Source organism: Trichechus manatus, unplaced genomic scaffold, assembly GCF_000243295.1.
Source record: "Trichechus manatus latirostris isolate Lorelei unplaced genomic scaffold, TriManLat1.0 scaffold00063, whole genome shotgun sequence".
NCBI classification, from domain to species: domain Eukaryota; kingdom Metazoa; phylum Chordata; class Mammalia; order Sirenia; family Trichechidae; genus Trichechus; species Trichechus manatus.
In genome coordinates this window covers 14,580,690-14,602,200 of record NW_004443999.1, presented here as the reverse complement: position 1 = coordinate 14,602,200, position 21,511 = coordinate 14,580,690, and positions in this window count along the sequence as shown.

The window sequence follows — 21,511 nt, the reverse complement described above, 5'->3', positions numbered from 1 at the left end:
TCCCTCCATTGCAGCGCTAGTACGACTGCCTCGACCCAATGACATCGGCATCATCACAGGAGCTGTCCACCAATCCTGATGGACCATGCCCCTGAACACTCCCTGAAGAAGAGCTCATCCCCTACTCTGTTTCTTTCCCATATAAACCCCTGTGCCTGCCGAACGGGGAGCCATCTCGGTGGCGCAGGTCCCGGTGTGCTCCTTTGCTTTGCCAGCCAAATAAAGTTTGCCTCTTTCGCTTTCGCCTGACTGGTGTCTCATTGTCGCGCGGAGCAAGGCCCAGAGGTCCAGGTAACGTATTCTGGTAGGCCAGCCAGGAGGCTACCGCTGGGTGTTGCGGATGTGCTGATCCCGACCCTACAAGGACGTCAACAGCCGGCAACGGAACTGCTTGTTCCATCTGGGCAGCTCTTCGGAGTCCCGGCGGACGCCCTCTGAACCCAATGGCGACTCCGGAAAGTGAGGGAAAAAATCTGCGATAATCAGGTAAGCACCGTTTCTGGTGGATTCAAATCCTGGTAGGCCTGTAAGGAGGTCCGTGGTAGATAGGACTAGACCCCTGCCATCTGGTGGGCGCCCCTCTGGGTTGAGGGGACATCCTTCTGTCTGAGTGTATCTGGAACCGGTGTTCTTTGTCTGTCTTCCTGCGTGTGTGTAGGAGAACATGGGTAATACTAAAAGTATTCCAGAGTGTTCACCCTTAGGGTGTATTTTAAAGAATTGGGATAAATTAGGCTATGAGCCTATGAAAACGAGGAAATTAATTTTCTTATGTAATACTGCTTGGCCCCAGTATTGTTTAGGGGACCGAGAAAGGTGGTCCATCAGCAGATCACTGGATCACAACATCATCCTTCAGCTAGATTTATATTGCACAAGAAATGGTAAGTGGGATGAAAGCATTATGTGGAGGCCTTCCCGTCATTGTATAATGATGAGAAAACTCAGAAGTCTTGTAACGTCTGTGTATAAAAGGAAAAGAAAAAGCCCACCGAGCCGCTGCCAGAGCTAGTGGCGGACGGCCCTTTTCACCCCCTGGGGCTGCCACAGCCTCCTCCACTTTACCCCTTTTTTCCTGCTCCTGCCCCAGCTGCTGTGTCATCCTCCAGCAGTGTGTGTGGCTCTCCTCCTGGACCTGCGCCGCAGGGGGTGGGCAGTCAGAGGAGGCAAAAGCAGGCTGGCAGGAAGGGGCGAGGAGCATGCTCTTGCCCCCCCTTCTCAGCGACTGTCCTTTTCTGGAGCCAACAGGGAGGATGGAGGGCCGAACAGGAAAGCAGAGTCATCCGAATGTCCTGGAGATCTTCCCTTGTTGCGACCAAATACGAGGGAGAGACAACACCTTATCAAGGGACAAATATGGCCCAGGGTGCTGTGGAGCTGGGACAAAACCAACAGGGAGGACCAGCCTCCAGCCAGTATCCCCTCTGCCAAACCCCAGCAGCAGACGGGGGCCTGGTTCGGGTTAATGTTCCCTTTAGTACAGCAGACCTGATTAACTGGATACCACTGGGATACCACCAGGAACTGATAAAAATGTATGAACTGTTTACTACCATCTTTAACTCTTTTGATCCCACATGGGCAGACTGTTAATCTCTCTTAAGCATCCTCCTCTCCCCAGAAGAGAGGTGGATGGTCCTAGATAGGGCCTGAGAGGAAGCCCGGAGAGGACATGACTCTCAGCTGACCAGAGATGCAGTTGATGACATCTTCCCCCTTCGAGACCTCCACTGGGATTACAGTCACAGGGCAGAGAATAGACAAGAGGCTTGGTTGGTGGTACTGCCTTTAACACAGAGATACTTAGAATTTGGACTCGTAACACCCTGTACATTTGCGTTTAACACTCCCATCCTGCCTGTGAAGAAGAAAGACAGCTCCTATTGATTTGTCCAAGATCTGCGCGCCATCAGCCAGGTACCGGTAACAGTACACCCCACAGTGGCTAATCCTTATACCTTACTTATGACACTATTACCTGCTTGGAAATTTTTCTTGGTCTTAGATTTAAAGGATACTTTCTTCTGTGTGCCCTTGGATTCCAGTAGCCAAGAGATTTTTGCCTTTGAATGGGAAGACCCGCATATTAGACAAAAACAATATTGCTGACAGGTTCTGCCTCAGGGCTTTAAAAACAGTCCCACTCTGTTTGGAACCACCTGGCCCAAGACCTCCAAAGGTTGACACTGATCAATGGCACCCTGTTGCAGTATGTGGACAACTTATTGATTGCCAGCTCTGACAAGTTCAGCTGTGCAGAGAACACTGTGACTGTGTTAAACTTTTTCGCAGAGGTTGGGTATAGGGTGTTGAAAGAAAAGGGCCAAATAGCCCAGCAGAAGGTCACTTATTTGGAGTTTATCATCAGTGAGGGAAAGCGGGAGCTCCATCCAGACACGAAAGAAGCTGTATGTAGACTAGCACCCCCAGAGAACTGGAAACAGCTCCGAGGGTTCCTGGGAATAGCAGGCTTCGTCAAGATATGGATCTCTAATTTCAGGCTACTTAACCAAGCCCCTCTATACCCTCGTAGAAGTAAAAGAGAGACACCTGTTTCTTTGGACCAAAGAAGAACAAACAGCATTCGAACAGGTTAAAAAGGCCTTACCAGATGCTCCAGTGTTAGGACTCCCAGACTTGCATAAACCTTTTGATCTTTTTGTGCAAGAGCATCAGGGCATAGCTGCGGGGGTCCCTGCAACAAGTAACTTACTTCTCCGAGACTATGGACCCAGTCATTGGTAGGTGGCCAGCATGCCTTAAAGCAGTAGCAGCCACTGTACGGATCCTGAAGGCAGTTGAAAAGCTAACCTTAGGCCAAACTATTCCAGTTCATGCCCCTCGTTCAGTACTCACTATACTGGAACAAAGGGGGAGTCGTTGGCTATCCCAGAGTTGAATACTCAATACCAGGCGTCTCTGGTTGATAATCCCAACATGTTGGTCCAATCTCCTGTTGCTCTAAATCCGGCCATCCTTCTCCCCACTCTACCCCTGGAAGACCCTATCCACCATGACTGTGTTGAGACTGTAGACCTGGTCTATGCCAGCCACCCAGACCTAAAAGATCAGTCTCTAGCAGATGCTGACTTCGCAATCTTCACGGACAGAAGTAGCTTCGTAGAGTGTGGCCAACAGAGGGCGGGCTATGCAATTGTCAGACGCACCAAGGTCTTTAAAGCGAACGCTTTCCCCAACAGAAACTCGGCCCAAAAGGCCGAGCTGGTTGAGATGATCCAGGCTTTGCGGTTGGCCAAGTCCAAGCGAGTGACTATTTACATGGAGTCGAAGTACATATTTTCAGTTTTACATGCACACGGAGCTTTGTGGAAGCAGAAGGGCTTGTAAAGAAATTAAACAAGGCAACAGATTTTACAACTCCTTCAGGCAATGTTACTCCCCGCTGCTCTGGTTGTGGTACACTGCAGGGGACATCAGCAGGGAGATACAGCATTGACCCAAGGCAACCGAAGGGCTGACTTTGAGGCCAAGCAGGTGGCAAGAACAGTGACCCTAGTGGTAGTTGCTGCCCTCTTTCTACATCCTAGCTTGCCACAAGCCACGGAAGACCCTGGTTACAGTGAAAAAGACCTTTATGTGGCCGATCAATGGCAGCTCCAGAAAAATGATAAATGGTTCTGCACAAGGGATGGGAGGTTATTCATTCCACAACACAAGGTCCGCAGCATCCTAAAGCACCTACACGAGGCCACCCACTATGGAAGGGAAACGATGTATGATTGGGTAAAGAGACACTTTGTCGGCCAGAGTTCACAGGCTATTATCAGTGACAATACTAGACAATGTGTCACCTGTCAGAAAAAGAACCCCAAGACCTTCTCAGCAGTGCCAGAGGGGACCCAGTACCAAGGATTTGTTCTGGGAGAAGACTGGCAGATAGATTTCACCGAGATGCGCCAGGCTTCAGGTAGTTACAGATATCTGCTAGTGTTTATAGACACCTTTTGCAGCTGGGTCGAAGCATTCCCCTGCAGAACTGAAAAGGCCACAGAAGTTGCCAAAAGGCTGCTGGAAGACATCATCCCAGGTTTAGCCTTCCCCAAACCATTGGGAGTGACAATGGAACACATTTTACTGCTCAAGTCACAAAACTTGGAGCCTGACAGCGGGGGATTAAGTGGCATCTTCACAGTGCATGGAGACCCCAGTATGGTGGAAAAGTAGAAAGAATGAACTGGACTATTGAAACCCATTTGGCTAAACTTTGCCAGAAGACCTAATTTACTTGGGTTAAGGTCCTTCCCTTGGCTCTGTTCAGGATTAGAGTGCCTCAAACCAAACTTAAGGTAAGCCCCTTTGAGTTCATGTACGGGTGTCTCCTCCTCCGTAACTTTTGGAAGGGCTTAAATACTTTGAATCCTGGAAACACTATGGAGGCTGAGAACATGCATGAGCAAGGCCAGCTCTTTATTAAACAATATTTATATTCTGTGGCAGAGATGCTTGACTTTATTCACAGGTAAGCAATATGGCAGATTCTTCCACAACCGGAAGTCCCTCTCCACGTTTCGAAGCCTGGTAGCTGGATATATGTCAAGACCTGGAACACTGCACACCTGGCAGAAAAATGGACCGGACTTTTGAGGTGCTGATGTCAACCCCCACTGCAGTCAAGATCACCGGAAGGGGAGCATGGATCCACCACTCTCCTTATCAAACTGGCTCCCACTCCCGATATTGACCACCAAACCCTGCAGAAGAGTAAGAATTGGCAAGACAGTGATAATTGGGAGATTTAGCTATTAGAGGGTTTAAAGTGGTTGTTTAGGAGGAACAGGTAACATAGACAATTGTGCCAGTTGATTTTCATCCCCTGGTGGCTGTGCATGTTGTTTTAGCCTTATAGGTCGTTATTTTCTGGTTTTGTATGTCCTGGTGTTTGCTTTCTGCTGAGGTCAGTGATTGACTGTCAACTAGCTCTGTTCATAACCCTGTTCATCCTTTAGGCTGTGGGTTCTGCCACCCACATGCGGCCTTATATCCTGTTTGTTTATCTCCTATGTCTCTCTGGAGGAGAGGCAAGACTCCTGGAATGGCCAGATAATTATCTCATAAGTACCTGGAAGGCGCTCCACTTGGAAGATTGCTGCATCTGCTTCACACCTCCCCCCAGAACTAAAGACAGTGTAGAAGTGGTCCTGGTCATTAATTACACCCAGATACCACCAAGATTCCCCACATGATGGGTCTCCCTCTGGGCCCATCTTTCATTCACTCCTGTATATGGGATTAACACTTCCTGGGTTGAGAACCAAACCAACTCTGTCTGTTTACAACTCATTGACCAAGAGTTTAATTCCTCTAATTACAATAAGGACTTTGTCCAACAGGCTTCCAGAGTCTCACTAACTCCAATGCTAAAACCCCTGACGACCGGAATGAGACAACTTGTATCCAAACTAATCTGATCAACCAAATCTGCTGCACAGGGGCATCTATTGAGGGAAGATAACAAGGAATTTCCCAAGAACTTTTTTATTTGATCTCTAACTATCACTTGACTTTCCACATGGGACCTACATCCCCAGGCACACTCCATCACCTCTAAAGCCTATTTACGATGCCACAAAAGAGAATACCAAAGTCCTGCATGCCGAGTATACCAGCCTACACTTTATGGTCCCCTACCCCCGAACTTGCAGAGCAACACTTGTCTCGTGCAAGCTAACACCACCCTCAATAACTGCACCATCACTGAATCTTTATGTGCTCCCAAAGGATATGTCTGGATATGAGGATCTGGCTCATACCGAAATAGCCACAGCCCAGCTTATCACTATCCAAGCTATGGATGGGCAGCTACTTGCATCGACCCTGTCACTACCACCAGTCAATGCTCCCTAGGATTTTTGTCCCTCTCAGGCACTAGCATCCAAATATACTAGACCTCCAACTGAACCTCAAGTTACAGACCTAAGAGAGCACTAGGTTTAATTCTGGCTGGGACAGGTGCAGTAATAGGGCTCCTGGCCCCTTGGGGAGGATTTGCCTATCATGAAACCACCCTCCGTAATCTGACTATGTCCATAGAAAATATTGCACAGTCCTCTGCTTGAGCCATCGAAGATCAGCAAAAGAGCCTTGACTCTCTCGTGAGGGTGGTCTTATCCCATCCTATCACTCTGAACTACCTGCTAGCTGAACAAGGAGGCATTTGTGCAATAGCCAACACCTGTTGCTGCACTTATGTCAACACCTCAGGAGAGATGGAAATAAATGTGAAAAGAAAAAGCTAAATGGCTACACAAGTCCAGCCAAGGCCCAACTTCACAGGATACCTCAGATGCAGTAAAGGCTGCAATCTCGAGCTTAATGTGGTTTCTTCCCCTTCTAGGACCCTTGATCGCGGTCATCCTTTTGCTTGTATTTGGGCCTTGTTTGTTTACCTTTTAGTAAAGTTTGTGTCTTCCAGGCTCCAGAAGTTCCATCTGCAGATGATGTTACAACAGGGATATTGTCCCATCTCCCCTGAACCCGTTACGGAGTCCAGTTCTACACCAGTGCCCCTAGCAAGCATAAAATAGTTACAGAAGAATGACCTTCAGCCCATGTTCTCATCTGACCCAGCATTAGTACCTTATACAGGATCCAAATCATGAAAAGAAAAGGGGGAAGTGAGACGGGCAGCTGCTGGATGGCAGCTGGGAGGAGCTAAGCTGCCATTTTCCCTCTCTTGTGGCCCCAGTATGACTTCCCTGACCCAATGACGTTGGCATCCTCACAGGAGCTGTCCACCAATACCGATGAACCACATCCTTGAACACACCCTGAAGAAGAGCTCACCCCCTACTGTTTCCTCCCCAAATGGGGAGCCTTTGCTTGGCAAACAAAATTAAGTTTTCTTTTTTTGGTTTTGCCCGACTTGTGTCTCAGTGTTGCAACAAGCAAGACCTGGAGATCGAGTAACACTCTTTTTAGATGATTCTCTACTTTACCAAGCATGATGTCCTTCTCCAGGGACTGGTCCCTCCTGATAACATGTCCAAAATACATGAGATTAAGTCTCGCCAAACTTGCTTCTAAGGAGCATTCTGGCTGTACTTCTTCCAAGACACATTTGTTCATTCTTCTGGCAGTTCAAGGTCTATTCAGTATTCTTTGCCAGCACCATAATTCAAAGGTATTGATTCTTCTTTGGTCATCCTTATTCATTGTCTAGCTTTCATATTCATATGAGGCAACTGAAAATACCATGGCTTGGGTCAGGTGCACCTTAATACTCAAAGTGCCATCTTTGCTTTTAACACTTTAAAGAAGTCTCTTGCAGCAGATTTGTCCAATGCGCTACATCATTTGATTTCTTCACCACTACTTCCATGGGCGTTGATTGTGAATCCAAGTAAAATATAAATAGACATTTAAATATGTAGTTTAATAATACCTCTCATATTCTCTAAGGAAGAAGAAAAATAAATGTATAACAGTAGCTATCATTTTTATTCAAATTATAAGACTAAAATTTCCATGATAATCAATGTTGTAAATGATACTTAAAAATTATCAATCATCTGTCCGTGAGTTATTTAAAAATAGTGCCGTACTGTATAAGATATTGGAGCCCTGGTAGCTCAGTGGTTAAGTGCTTGGGTGCTAACTGAAAGGTTTACGGTGTTGTAAGGAAAAACATCACAAAGTTAGTAAAGCAAAAAGAAAGTTTTATTCAGCATGTATTCAGAAAGGCAAAAGTAGGAAATCGGGCAAGCATGCTGCCACAGCCATGTCTGCCCGAGTCTGAGGAATGTTATAGAATGACCAGTATATATTAACATTACAAAATGGACAAAACCATTGAAAGCTTCACCTTTTCACAGATTGGCTAGAAACTGTTATCCTACATTTTGAACTGTCTTTCTTAACAATCATTGGTACAGGTTTCAGTAACGACAGTCAGGAGGGTCTTCATTGGTCCAACACATTTTTTATTCACTAAATGCTGATAGAAAAAGATAAGAGTGGAAACTCTTTTGTGTTCTGTTTTATTGGCTTATGTGAAAGGTTCCCTAAAAGATATTTTCCAAGATTATGTTAGCTATTGTCTTTATGCCTCAGGGCCCAGCTGACGTGTCCTTGTGAGTTCTTGTGAGTCCAGCTCCAGCTGGGTCACATTCTCTATGCTCAAGGACAGGGAATAATGACTCTAATAAGCCAAAAACCAAACCCATTGCTGTCGAGTCAATTGTGACTCATAGCGACCCTATAGGACAGAGTAGAACTGCCCCATAGGGTTTCCAAGGAGCGCCTGGTGGATTCAAACTGCCAGTCCTTTGGTTAGCAGCCATAGCTCTTAACCACTACGCCACCAGGGTTTCCATGACTCCAGTAGTATTTCCTGAATCAACAGTTCAAACTCACCAGCTGCTCCTTGGGAGAAATATGTGGGAGTCTGCTTCCATAAAGATTTACAGCCTTGGGAACCGTATGGGGCAGTTCTAATCTGTCTTATGGGGTCACTGAGTAGGAATCTACTAGAAGATAATGGGGCTTATAGAACATATTATTATTATTTTTTAATCCGTAGATTCTAATTCTAGTGTTAACAGTAATGAAAACTCACTGAAATGTATACATCAGGTTTATTCTGAACAGGTATTATGTATGCATATAAACCCAAACCAAACCCGCTGTTGAGTCAATTCCAACTCCATTTTGATTCCAAAAAAAGTAAATGACTCCAAGAAGGTAGGTACAATGGGGCTTATAAAGAGAAGAGGAGGGAGGAATATAGAAGATTAACCACTGGCTAATGTAAACTTGATTGATGGAACCCTGCCTTCCCTCTTTACTGAAATCAACTGGTATCAGGTTACTTCTGGCCTTACTGCTAATAATTTGTCCCTCAACCCACTTGCAGCCAGGAGACTTTTTGAGATTTAAATCAGAAGGTAATGGTTTGATGACTATCCTTTTCTAGCAAGATAAAACAAATTTACATTGCTATAGAGCAGTTTCTGGCAGGCTTTTACAGTTTAGGTCAGGATTTTTAATGGTTAATATTTGGTTTTATGGATAAGAAAAACCTTAAAATCAAAATAAGATGTTTGTATTAATTTTCCTCCTCAATACTAGGAAAGATTAGAGTTCAAGCAAAATAAATGGAGAGAGAAATTCATAAACCTATTGGTAGTAAGAATGATCATTTCAATAAAAATATACATAGGCATAAATTCACAAACCATTAAGTTTTAATATTCAAATACCAATTGTAAAGTTTAAATATACATTGTCACATACTACATATCATTTATGGTGTATATTAATAGCTATCATTTACTGAGAATCTACAAAGTACCAGACAGTTTAAGTATAACCCGAAACCCGCTGCCGTCGAATTGATTCCAACTCATAGCGACTCTATAGGAACTTTAACTATATCATCTCTAATTCTCACCAAAAAAAAAAAAAAAAAATCCACAAAGCTGACATTATTATCCCTACTTCACTATTGATGAAACTGAAGATTAGAGTAATTACAAACTTTGCCAACACTATACTCTTACATTCCAAGGAACTGGACTTTGAAAGTTTGTCTGACTCCAAACCCTGAACCCTTCTCATTTCCTAAAAAAGATTCATTTTCATTTTTAGTCAGGGTTAAGTTTTTCAATATCTAGATTGACTATTTTGATCAGAACTAGTCTTCTCCAAAGAAAACATGTTTTATCAAATCTGTTAAATAGATTAGCATTTAAGTGCAATGGTTAAGCCTCAGCTGTTAACCAAAGGGTCTGGAGTTCGAACCTACCCAGTGGCTCCAAGGGAGAAAAGACCTGGACATCTGTTCTCATGAAGATTACAGCGTAGTAAACCCTATAGGGCAATTCTACTCTGTCCTGTAGGGTCGCTATGAGTCGGAATGGAGTTGATGGCACACAACACAACAACGTGAATAGTCGACTTAACAGAAGAAGAAGGAAAAAAAAGCAGCTGCAAACTAATAAAGAAATAAACTAGCTTGTTAAATGATCTTTGAGAATAATTCCCAGCTAATCATGTTTTTCTAAATTATAAACCTTAAGAGCCTCTAATAGATCGTTCTGTATCCATTATGATAGGGTAGAGACAAAATCAAAGTTATATATCAGGAAGATATTGAATATGCAATGTTAGCATATAAGAAAATAACCAAGTTTTTAACAACAAAATTACTGAACTCTTCTAATTATAAGGGATTGTTATATTAATCTGCTCATTCATATTTTCCTCCCCTGATAAGTAAACAAGAAACTACTGAGTATTAAGCTCAGAGTAAAAATCAATCATCAAAACTAAGGCTCATTTTATGCTAGAATCTCAGTGTGAAATGCATTTTTATCTTGGTCCTTAATCTGTGGAGGAAGGATACACATGTTCATCATAAAGTGCCAGACTGTTTCTTACATTTTCTTAGGAACATAGCCATACTGAAGAGACAGTTAACCACATGATGTTAATTACTGAAAGAAATTATCATTGCTAATATGAGAATTGGAGCTCTGGTGGCACAGTGGTTAAGAGCTGTGGCTGCTAACCCAAAGGTCAGCAGTTGGAATCCACCAGCCGCTCCTTGGAAGCTCTATGGGGCAGTTCTACTCTGACTTACAGGGTCATTATGAGTTGGAATCAACTTGACTACAACGGGTTTGATTTTTTGGTTTTTGTAATATGAGAATTGTCTTATACAGGTATATATAATTTTGAAATTACATGTTATGTTTAAATGTATAACCATACAATATATAATTAGTTAATTAGTTAGTTATAATATGTCAGTGACTTGGCATGGATTAATCCAAACTGCAAATTCGAAAATCAAAGAAACTTCCACATTGCAATCAATCAAGTAAGACTTCACATAACTCTAATTTTTTTTGTTGCTGCTTTCACATGAACTTGTGGGCAAATATATAATTCAGATTGGAAGGTGAGTCTTTAAAATGCTGTTAGTTCAGACAAATCAAGTAAGAAAAGAAATTAGGTGTACATAAAATGAGGAACTGCAAATACAGTGATTACTTTTATATAAGTGGAAACAAGAAGAGAAAAATGTAACTAAAGTAATGACTTACTTCTAGAGAGAAATATTTTTTTCAGTTAATTTGATAGTTTTCCCTGATCCATTTATAAGGTTGATTCTCAACAGCACCACCGTCATAGGAGTGTTTTTCATAGGTATGGGGGCATTTCTGCTTTTCTCTATGACAGGGACTACAGTAGTGGAAATCATGAATACTGGGCATATTAGAATGTATGTCCTCTTCAATTTTCTGATATTTTCTCTAGCATAATGGTGACAGATCTCTACATGATCATCTGCTAATAGAACAAATTCCTTTTATATGTAAACACAGAGATTTTTTGCAGTTTTAATATGCATTGATATATCTGAGAATGAAACTTTCAGATAAATCAAGGGAAGACTATACATTGTTTTGTTTGAAATAACTTCAAGAGTTCTTCGTAATTTCAGCACATCACATCATTTATGCAACATGACTTGTCTCATTTGAGTGGTTAATGTGACCCAAAACTTACCAGTGGAATTCATGGATGTTGCCTTCACAGAAATTCTATATGTATTTTACAACAGTGGGCTCAACACTAGCTGTACATCAGAATTATCTGGAAAGCTTTTAAAAATCCTAATTCCCAGGCTGCACCACAGATTAATTAAAGCTGAATTCTGGATATGTAACCCATTGGCATCGAATTAATTCCGACTCATAAGGACCCTACAGGACAGAGTAGAACTGCCCCATAGCGTTTCCAAGGAGCAGCTGGTGGATTCGAACGGCAGATGTTTTGGTTAGCAGCTGAGCTCTTAACCACTGCTGTACCACTGGCTTCTTAATTCACTTTGATCACATGTATTTACATATCAAAAACAATTCGTTTTTTGTAAATTGCTTTCCTTTTCATTCTCATTACATGAAAATGAAGACATCTTATGCTGTTTTGAAATTATGTGTGAAGGTGCATGACACAATGCTTGTTGAAAATGGTGGCACAGGTTGCAAACACTGATCTGTGGTTTCTTGCCATTTTGGCACATGAATAGTCAAATGCAGCTCACTATCCAAGGTTAAGTTTAGCAACCTTCTCAAACATTTTTCAGCATAACACTGTACTCATCAGCAGTTTTCACTGACTTTCCTCCCACACTTTCAGAGAAGCAGAAGTCATTCTCAGCCTCTTGGTATAAACAAAGGTATACTGTACATCAAGAACTCCCATTTCTTACATAAATGCCTCGGTTCCTCCATTTTAAACCTAACAAGCTATGATTGCCTTGGACATATAACATGGTGTTAAAACTACATAATACTGTGAGAGCTCATTTCCAGATATTCCAGGACTTTGTAATATTATTATATTTTTCATATAGGATAATTAAAATGTGATTAAAAACAAATGTGGAAAATTACTTTTAGAGACTCTAGTCTTAGAGTCAGTAGCTTCCCCCCCTCCACACCCTTTCATTAAATCTCATTTAGCCTGACTCTACCAAATTGCTCAACTCAAGCATTCAGAACACTACCCTTTGGGAATAACTAGATTGGTGATGGTTGCTTTCTGGTAGTTAATATGAAAAAAAGAAATAGAGATAGATGGTAGAGGTAGAGACAGAGACTAGAACAGAAGAGAGAGAGGAGAATGGAAGGAGGGAGGGAGAAAGGAAACTAGCAAAAGAAGGGTGGAGGATTTTAAGTGTTAACATAATGCAGTGTTTAAAACAGGCAGATGCTATTCTGAATGGAGAAGACTGAGTAAATCTCTGCCACTGAAATTTTTCTGCATCAGAGTTTAACCATAATATCCATAAAGGTGAAGTGTTTAAAGAAAACACGTGTTTACCTCCTTGTAAGACAGTTAAACAATACCTAAAATGACACAAACTATGATACTAGAGGTGGAATAAATGAATGAAATCAACGTTTTCTTTAAAACACACATTTTATTTATACTATCGCGATATATGCCTCCTCTCACAGATAAATGATTTGCACAGAGTTAGAGCATTCCTCCATGACTTAAAATTTATGATTGTGACAGCAGTCTTCTGGAGGCAACAGTAGCCTAAGAATCTCCTGCTGAATGTGGACACATGTTTCAAATGTTTTCAGCCATCTGGGAAAGTGGAGTTCTTCATGGGAGCTCTATATCCCAAACCCTGCCACTACCTTTTTTTTTTTAAACTTAATTAGCATAAGTACACCAAGCTCCAAACACTTTCTGTTAACTGTTTCATGTCCTGCAGGTCACAGTTGATCTTGATCATAGAAAGTAAGTAGATAAAAGGGGGAGAGAAGACACAGTTGACCTAAGACAAAAATGTGCATTCATGAAGACTGGTGAAACAATAGATATTTTAACAGAACATTCTAGATATTTTCCTCAACCTTATGTCACCAAACCGAAACCTAGGTAAAAAAGTGTAGTTTATCTTAAAAGGATTACCTTTGCCTTCTTAATGCCATTATATGAAAGCAAGTCATTATCATTTTCATCACATTCTCAAGATTTGTAACCACCTACTTAGAGGTCTGAATGTACGAATTTGTTTTTCATCCATTTAAATGACAAACTGAAATACAATACAATGTACTCTGTTGAAATCACCTAGTACATTTTATCATAATAAAACAAATCCTCCGCTAGGACAAATCCCCGCCTAGTAGTACACAGTTAATGCTGATTGTATAGAAGTATTGTTGTGGGTACTGCTTTTCTAAACATCATTAAAACTCAGTAGTGTATCTTTATGTTTAATGCTATGCCATAGATCATTTAAAGAATGAAGCCAGTGCTCTTATCTTCAGTGTGCCTGCCTTAGTGCACTAGTTGAGTTGCTCACTAGTCCCATTTTTAGAGTCTATTCTGATACACATATTCTTAAAAATATGCATATACCTACCAATACACATACCCAAACTCACACACATATACACACCATATGTGCATGCTGTTGGGTGTGTACACACATACTTAAACACACAGACATACCCTTACATATTTTTTATCCCTGATGCTGTTATATAATACTACAGGGATTTTAATACTTTAAAAATTATATAATGAATTTACACACAAGAAGATAAAAGCATTCTTTTATATTATATGGCTAGTTTTAAATAAGTTTTAATACTTTGAATTATATTTTAACAAAGAAGATATGGAAATTAAATTATTTACTCTGTCTTCTGAAGTTAAAAACATCACAATAAAACATAAAAGGAGAAAGATTATTTGAGAGAGAGAGATGAGGAGAGATATGGAAAAGAAAAAACTATTTAACTGTAAGTATGTAAATAAAATAACAAAGCGGGTGGGGTAAACAGCCGATTTCATGTGTAGTGAGCTCGAAGTGCCATCTAGTCTGTTTTCCTTCTTCTCACCTGTCTTCAAAACTCGTGCTCAAAACGTTGTTCCCGTTAAAACGTCCTTGATAAAATCCAGGTAACGCTAATCACTATTTATTTTAATGTGTGTGAAAAATTTGTTTACATAATGTATGTTAATGTACAAATACATATTAATGTTTTAAGTTTCCTATCTCTTACAGTGGACTTTTTCAGATATTCTCAACGTCAAATATATGATATGGTACAGGCTGCTAAAATAGAAATTTTAACTGATGTATCAAAATATAAAAGATGATAGATACTGAAGGAAATGTGAGTCCCAGAAATTAGAACTTGCACAAACTAGTTAGCCTACTAGTGATAATCAGAGTGTAAAGGAATCAGAAGGAAGTATTTTTGAGGAGGATTTCTTTTGAGAGAGCTATTACTGTACTGTGAGCTATTACTTACCCTCCTTTTTCCACATTTCTTTTCAGTCTAGACTTGGAAGAGGTTTTGAGCTTCCACTCAGGAAGTAAAAAGATTAGAGAATGGTTTATATTTTTATCCAATTTGTGCTTCTTGTTCAGAATAACACTTATGTGTAGCCTGTATGTAAGATCATATGTGTTTGAAAATAAGTAACATACATCTAGAAGTCAGCATGCCTCATTTGATATAAAGTTTCTGTAAAGGCTAAATACTAATGACAGTGACTGTCATTTAATAATCTCTACCCTGTCTTCACTATGTATTACACCTCAACATAAAGAAAACAAAAGTACTCACAAATAGACCAATAAGCAACATCATGATAAACAGAAAATATTGAAGCTGTAAAGGATTTCATTTTACTTGGATCTACAATCAATGCCCAAGGAAGCAGCAATCAATCAAACGATTTATTGCATTGTGCAAATCTGTTGCAAAACACCTCTTTAAAGTGTTAAAGAGCAAAGATGTCACTTTGAGGACTAAGGTGCACCTGACCCAAGCCATGGTGTTTTCAATTTCTCATATGCATGCGAAAGATGGACAATGAATAAGGAGGATCAAAGAAGAATTGATGCATTTAAATTCTATTATGGTGTTGGTGAAGAATATTGAATATTCCATAGACTGCCAGAAGAACGAATACATGTGTCTTGGAAGAAGTACAGCCAGAATGCTCCTTAGAAGCAAGGATGGCAAGACTTCATCTTACTTACTTTGGACATGTTATCAGGAGGGACCAGTTCCTGGAGAAGAACATCATGTAAATGTAAAGTAGAAGATGTAAAAAATGGCGTGGCAGAGGCATCTGACCTCCTCAAACTTCGAAATACGGAAGGAGAATCAAGATCAGTAGCCCAAGGCTGACTCCTATGAGGTGGTGGTCAGACATGCCTCCACCCTCCAACCTTTTTACCAATTCTGACACCAACTGCCCCTCCCACAGCACTCTACTTCTCTGCTGTTTGATAATTTGTTGCAGTGGCTACACAGAACTCACAGAACTATACTCACAGTTACCGGGTTTATTAGAGAAGTAACAGGTTACAATTTAGGTTCAGGAATGCTCAGGATACAGTTCTTCCATCAGGACAGCCTCTGCTCAGCCATGCCTGCATTCAGGTGTCTCTCTGGCCCTTGGCCTCTCAGCCTGTCCTCTGCTCTGCATGGGAAAGTGTTACAAAGCTCTTTTAGCTCTGCCGGTAAGTGCCCAGAGGTACCCCACTCCACCAGTAAGTCTCAGCCTACAGGCACTCAGCTCTAATTTCGTGGGACTGCAAACCTAGCTCTACTAAGTGCCTAGATGCACCCTACTCCACCAGCAAGCCTTCTGCCTGAAGGCACTCAGCTTTCTCCTTCCAAGGGCTGAGAAGTAGACCGTGCCATCTCCTGCTATTCTCCTGCCAGTCTCCTGCTTTTGCTGCTACTATTTCTCTGCCACTGCTTCTCACCATCTCCGAGGTTATAGCTCTCTCTCTGTCTCCTAGATCTATGAGGTTCTCAGAGCAGTGATCCTGGGTCCAAAGGATATGCTCTTCTCCTGGCTTTTCTTTTTTAGGAGTGGTGAGATCCCTCCCTTCCTGCCTCTGAGACGGCTCATTTTAAGCCTAGTGGGATGGCAAAAATGACCAATCCCCTCATTAGGGTTCCATACACCTTATTTGCATGGTCCCACCCCCACAAGGGTGCTATGCACCTTATTTATATTATTAGTAAGCTATCTAATCCCCATGATGGGCTACAAGTACCTCATTTGCGTAGTTCCACTTAGTCATTTGGTGGGAGTTACAAAGACTATGGTTAGAAGGATCATATTAATTCACTGCACTGCAGAGGGTCAGCAGAAAAAGAGAAAGACCCTCAATGAGATGGATTGACCCAGTGGCTGCAATGATGGGCTCAAATATAGCAACATTTATAAGGATAGCGCAGGACTGGGCAACGTTTTATTCGGTTGTACATGGTGTCGCTATGACTCAACGGCACCTAACAACAACCCTGTTCCCAAGAGGTTTTCTTATTTTATGTTAGTCTAAAGGCAAGATATCCACAAATAATAAGGTCCACTATGAAATAAAGAAGAAGTTGAAATATAAATATAAAAGCTTAAAATGGTTGTGTTCTCGTCCTCCAGATTTCCTACCTTTTGCTTATGACAACTGTATTTGTAGAATATGAAAATTCTATGTTCACTAGTATTCACTCCTCCTGGCCCTTTGCCAAGTAACTGTTATCTTTCCTCCGAGAGAAAATGACTTTTAGGAATTATTTATTTGCAATATTTCAGACTCAAATGAATGTTTTTCTTTGATGTATTTATTTAGCTGGTTTCATTGTCTGTTGACCTTTGAAGTGATGACACAATCTTGGTATAATTTTATTATTAGCTATTAAATTTCATTTGCCTTTTTTTAAAGAGCAGCTCTTGCTTATGAACTAAGGAAGAAAAGTACAGAATAGTGTTCATGATTTCTGAGTTAAATAAAAAAATCACCCATTTCCTAATATATTCATATTATAAATATTTTATATATAAAAGAATAAGATCACAAATAAAATAAGCTATTACGCAGCTTAACATATATTGATATTTCTTTAAATGGATGTCACAATAGAGATTGAAGCCTTCATGGGAGGAAGAGCTAGCAAAAGCTGAGTGTATTCACAGAGAAATGAGGAAATTTCAGCTGTGTTGTTGCCATGGAATAAGTTTTCATTAATTAAATGTCTATTCATTGGTAATGAATGCCAAATAACATTAAGTAGTTAGTAAAATATTAATCACATACTTAAGGACTAATTATACCATATTAACAATTAATGGTGCTATAAGAAATTAGATATTTTATAATACATAACTGGCATTAATTGAAAGCTATTCTAAGAGTGTACTTTTCTATTTCCTAATGGGACAGTAGCACAATATACACATAATTACTCAGTTTTTATTTCCTAAACATCACGGTAAGTGTTGCAGTACTCCTGATATATCCAAAATATGTTTCTGTAGCTGTGTGTCGTCTACTCGATTCTGATTTATAGTAACCTCATGTGACAGAGTAGAACTGCCCCACAGGGTTTCCTAGGCTCTAATCTTTACAGGAGCAGATCGCCATGTCTTTTCTCCGGTGGAGTCACTGATGGATTCAAATTGCCAAGCTTTTGGTTAACAGTCAAACACTTACCCATTGCACCACCAGGGCTTCTACATCCAAATATTCCCCCTATTAATATTTAAAAAACAAATAGTAAAAAAAAAAAAAACCTACTGTTAAAAATTATACTTTCTTTTCTTGTCTCCCTCTTGACAAGATAAACCTCATTTCATGACTAAAATTACTTTCCACTTAAGGTGCATTGGTAACGTAGTGGATATAAACCCTTAAAAAAGTAAAAATGAGCAAGACACTCATATTGAAGAAGTCTTTCTCCTTCAAAGCGTGTATCTCTCAATTTTGTCTCTTTTTACACGGTTGGAAATGTGTACATATACCTCGTGTACTTTTATATATTTTTTATTCTAAATTCCTAGAGGTGAAATTTATCACAGTGTTCACATTTTAAGCCTTTTGAAATATATTTCACTATGAGTCTGAATTAACTGCATGGCAACGGGGTTTAGTAGTTTACAAAGGGGCCCTGGTGGCACAAGGGTTAAAACTCTTGGCTGCTGAACTAATGGTTTAGCAGTTGAAAACCAACAGCCTCTCCACGGGAGAAAAAACCTGGTACTCTGCTCCTATAAAAATTACAGCTCAGGAAATCCTATGGGACAGTTCTGCTCTGTCCTATGGGGTTGCTATGAGTTGGAATCAGCTCAACGGCACACAACAATAGGAGTGTACAACAACTGAAATTAAGTTTGCCCAGTGGATGCTATAGGGATGCTTATCACCCCCTCAGTATCCATTTTCTCCTTCTGTAGTAAAAGAACCTCAGATTTTTAGCTATGCATATGTACACTCAGAAAATAACTATAATTACCAGGCTCCCTTGAAGACAAATAGCCATGGCCATATAGCTAAGAGAGACAAATTCAAGGGAGCTTTCTTTCAGAGAGAGGCTTGCCTTTCTCATCTCATTCCCTCCTTCCTGATGGTTGGGTATGATCATCAAAATTGGTAGATGAAGAAGCTATCATTAATCACGAGTTGATTTAGGGAATGAAGAAGAAAAAAAATGAGTCTGAGTTGAGACACCATAGAGCACCATATGGTCCTACACTGTCTACCTCTAAATTGTATGTCAGAGAAAATAAAAACAAACAAATAATTCCTAACCCCAAAAAACTATATCTTCTTTAAGGCACTGCCAAAACTAACCCTGAACCTAATTCTAGCCAATACAAGGACTACCTAAATTGACAAATCTATGCAAATATATATATGTTTTATTTTTCTAACCATGATTGTAATAGTAAAATATGTTGAGCATTTACTATATACCAGGTACAGGACCAGGTACTTTATAAGCATCATCTTATTTAATTTTCACAATAATCTATAAGCTACATAATACTGTTACTTATCTTTTATATTTGATAAATTCGAGGTTCACAAGATATCAGCAGCTTGCTCCAAATCACACAGCTAAACTTGGGCCATCTGAGGTCATCACTGTTCTTCCAACCATTATGCCATCGAGCCTACTTCTCTGTCCTATTATGTGCCAATGTTTGTGCTGGAACCCTGGGGTTAATGTTTTAAAAATAGAAAACAATAACAACAACAACAACTAAATTGGGCACATTATCTGCCCTACACAGCAGCATATTTCTCCATAATTTTCAGAAATGTGATATTTTAGAAAGAATATGTGAAGGTTAAAGTTATGTGTCAACTTGCCTAGGCCATGAATCTCAGTGGTTTGGCAGCTATGCGATGATGTAGTTATCCTCCATTTCTTGTGATATAATGTGATCACTTCCATGATGTGATCTGATGTGATCAGCCAGCTGTAAGAGGAGTTTCCTCAAGGTTGTGGGTGGCCTGCATCCAATATATATGGATGTTCTGGCAAAGCTTGCTGGTTTTTGCTCACTCTGGATCCTGTATTCAGCTTGTTATCATCTGACCTCTGGCTTTTGGGACTTGAGCCAGTAGCCTGCTGTATTGCCTGCCAATCCTGGGATTCATCAGCCTCTGCAGCCTGTGAGCCAGAAGCCTGCCATTTGATCTGCTGGTCTTGGGTTCATCAGCTCCTGCAGCTACATGAGTCAGGAGAAGGCTCCAGCCTGACGCCTGACCCACAGACTTGGGATTCACCAGCCTCTACAACTGTATGAGCCATTTCCTTGAGATAAATCTCTCTCTCTCTCTCTATATATATATATACACACACACATGCTTCACTGGTTTTGCTTCTCTAGAGAACCCAGCCTAAGACAGAATATTATTCACTTGTTTTCTCCTTAGGTATAACAATTATAAATTTATCCCTAGGTACTTTGATTCCAAGTTAAACTGAGTATCCTTATGATGATCAACCGTTCATCAGAATCGAGGTCTTGCTTTCCAAATCTGTTAACATACTAATACATACTAAGGTACATACAATGTGACATTATGTACAATGCTGCTTTTTAGGAGTTACGAAAGCTGAGATTTTATATCAAAAATTTTATTTGTAGCACATTAATTTCTTCCAAAGGCTGATCAGTGATTTCAATAGCAGTTTGCTAGTTACTTACTTTACTGTGAGAGTGCCATAGCCAGAAATCTTTGAATGTGCTGATAATTTAACTCAACATTCTTACCATGCTTGATATTTTCTTTGATCACTTTGATGGATTTTCTCACATCAGTGAAATAAAGTGAAGGCATGGGAAGGATAATGGCTAAGAGAGCTGCAGAGACGTCTGTCAAAGAGGCAGAAAAGTAACCTCTTTAAGAAATGACTTTTCATCATAAAGCAAGAATCTAACTACATTATTGAGATTTAGAAAACAATAACCCCTCAGAGCCTAATCTCTTTTTCTTAGTTACCGTTTCAATTTTATAAAATAGCATTAAAATAAAAAATATTATATAATAGTTTACATTTTATAGGGGGTTACAATTTAGAAAATATCTTCATAAGCATTCACGATAATTATGATTTTTTTTTTTCATTTTGAAATTAAAGAAACTGAGATTACAAGAGAGGTTGGGTGGCTTCCAAGGTCTAATAACAAGAAAACTGTGGAGCTCAGAGGTAAGCCCAAGTGTTTGACTTCAAAGTACACGCTACAGATCCTGGTGTTGGTGCCATCATTTCAAAGTGGTGTCAAAATACAAATTCAGATCTAAAAGTTCCTGGTTATTCCGTTAACATTTCTCTCCAATTAATTAACTCACAGGGATCCACTAGGATTAAGATGATTCTTGGAAAATAGTTTATATTAAATAATTTATATTGAAAAAATATAATTACAATCTCGAAGACTAGAGATATAAAATTTAAAACAGTGGAAAATGGGAATGCAAACTCTTTAATAACAACAATACACATGGATAATCGTAATTGTGTTTGCCTCTATCCATGAAAAATTACATGATTATTCACAGGTTAAATTTTTTTCTTTCTTTCTTTCTTTTTTTATTGTATTCAGGTGAAGGCTTACAGAACAAATAGTTTCTCATGAAACAGTAGTACACATACTGTTTTATGACATTGGTTAACAACCCCACAACATGTCAACC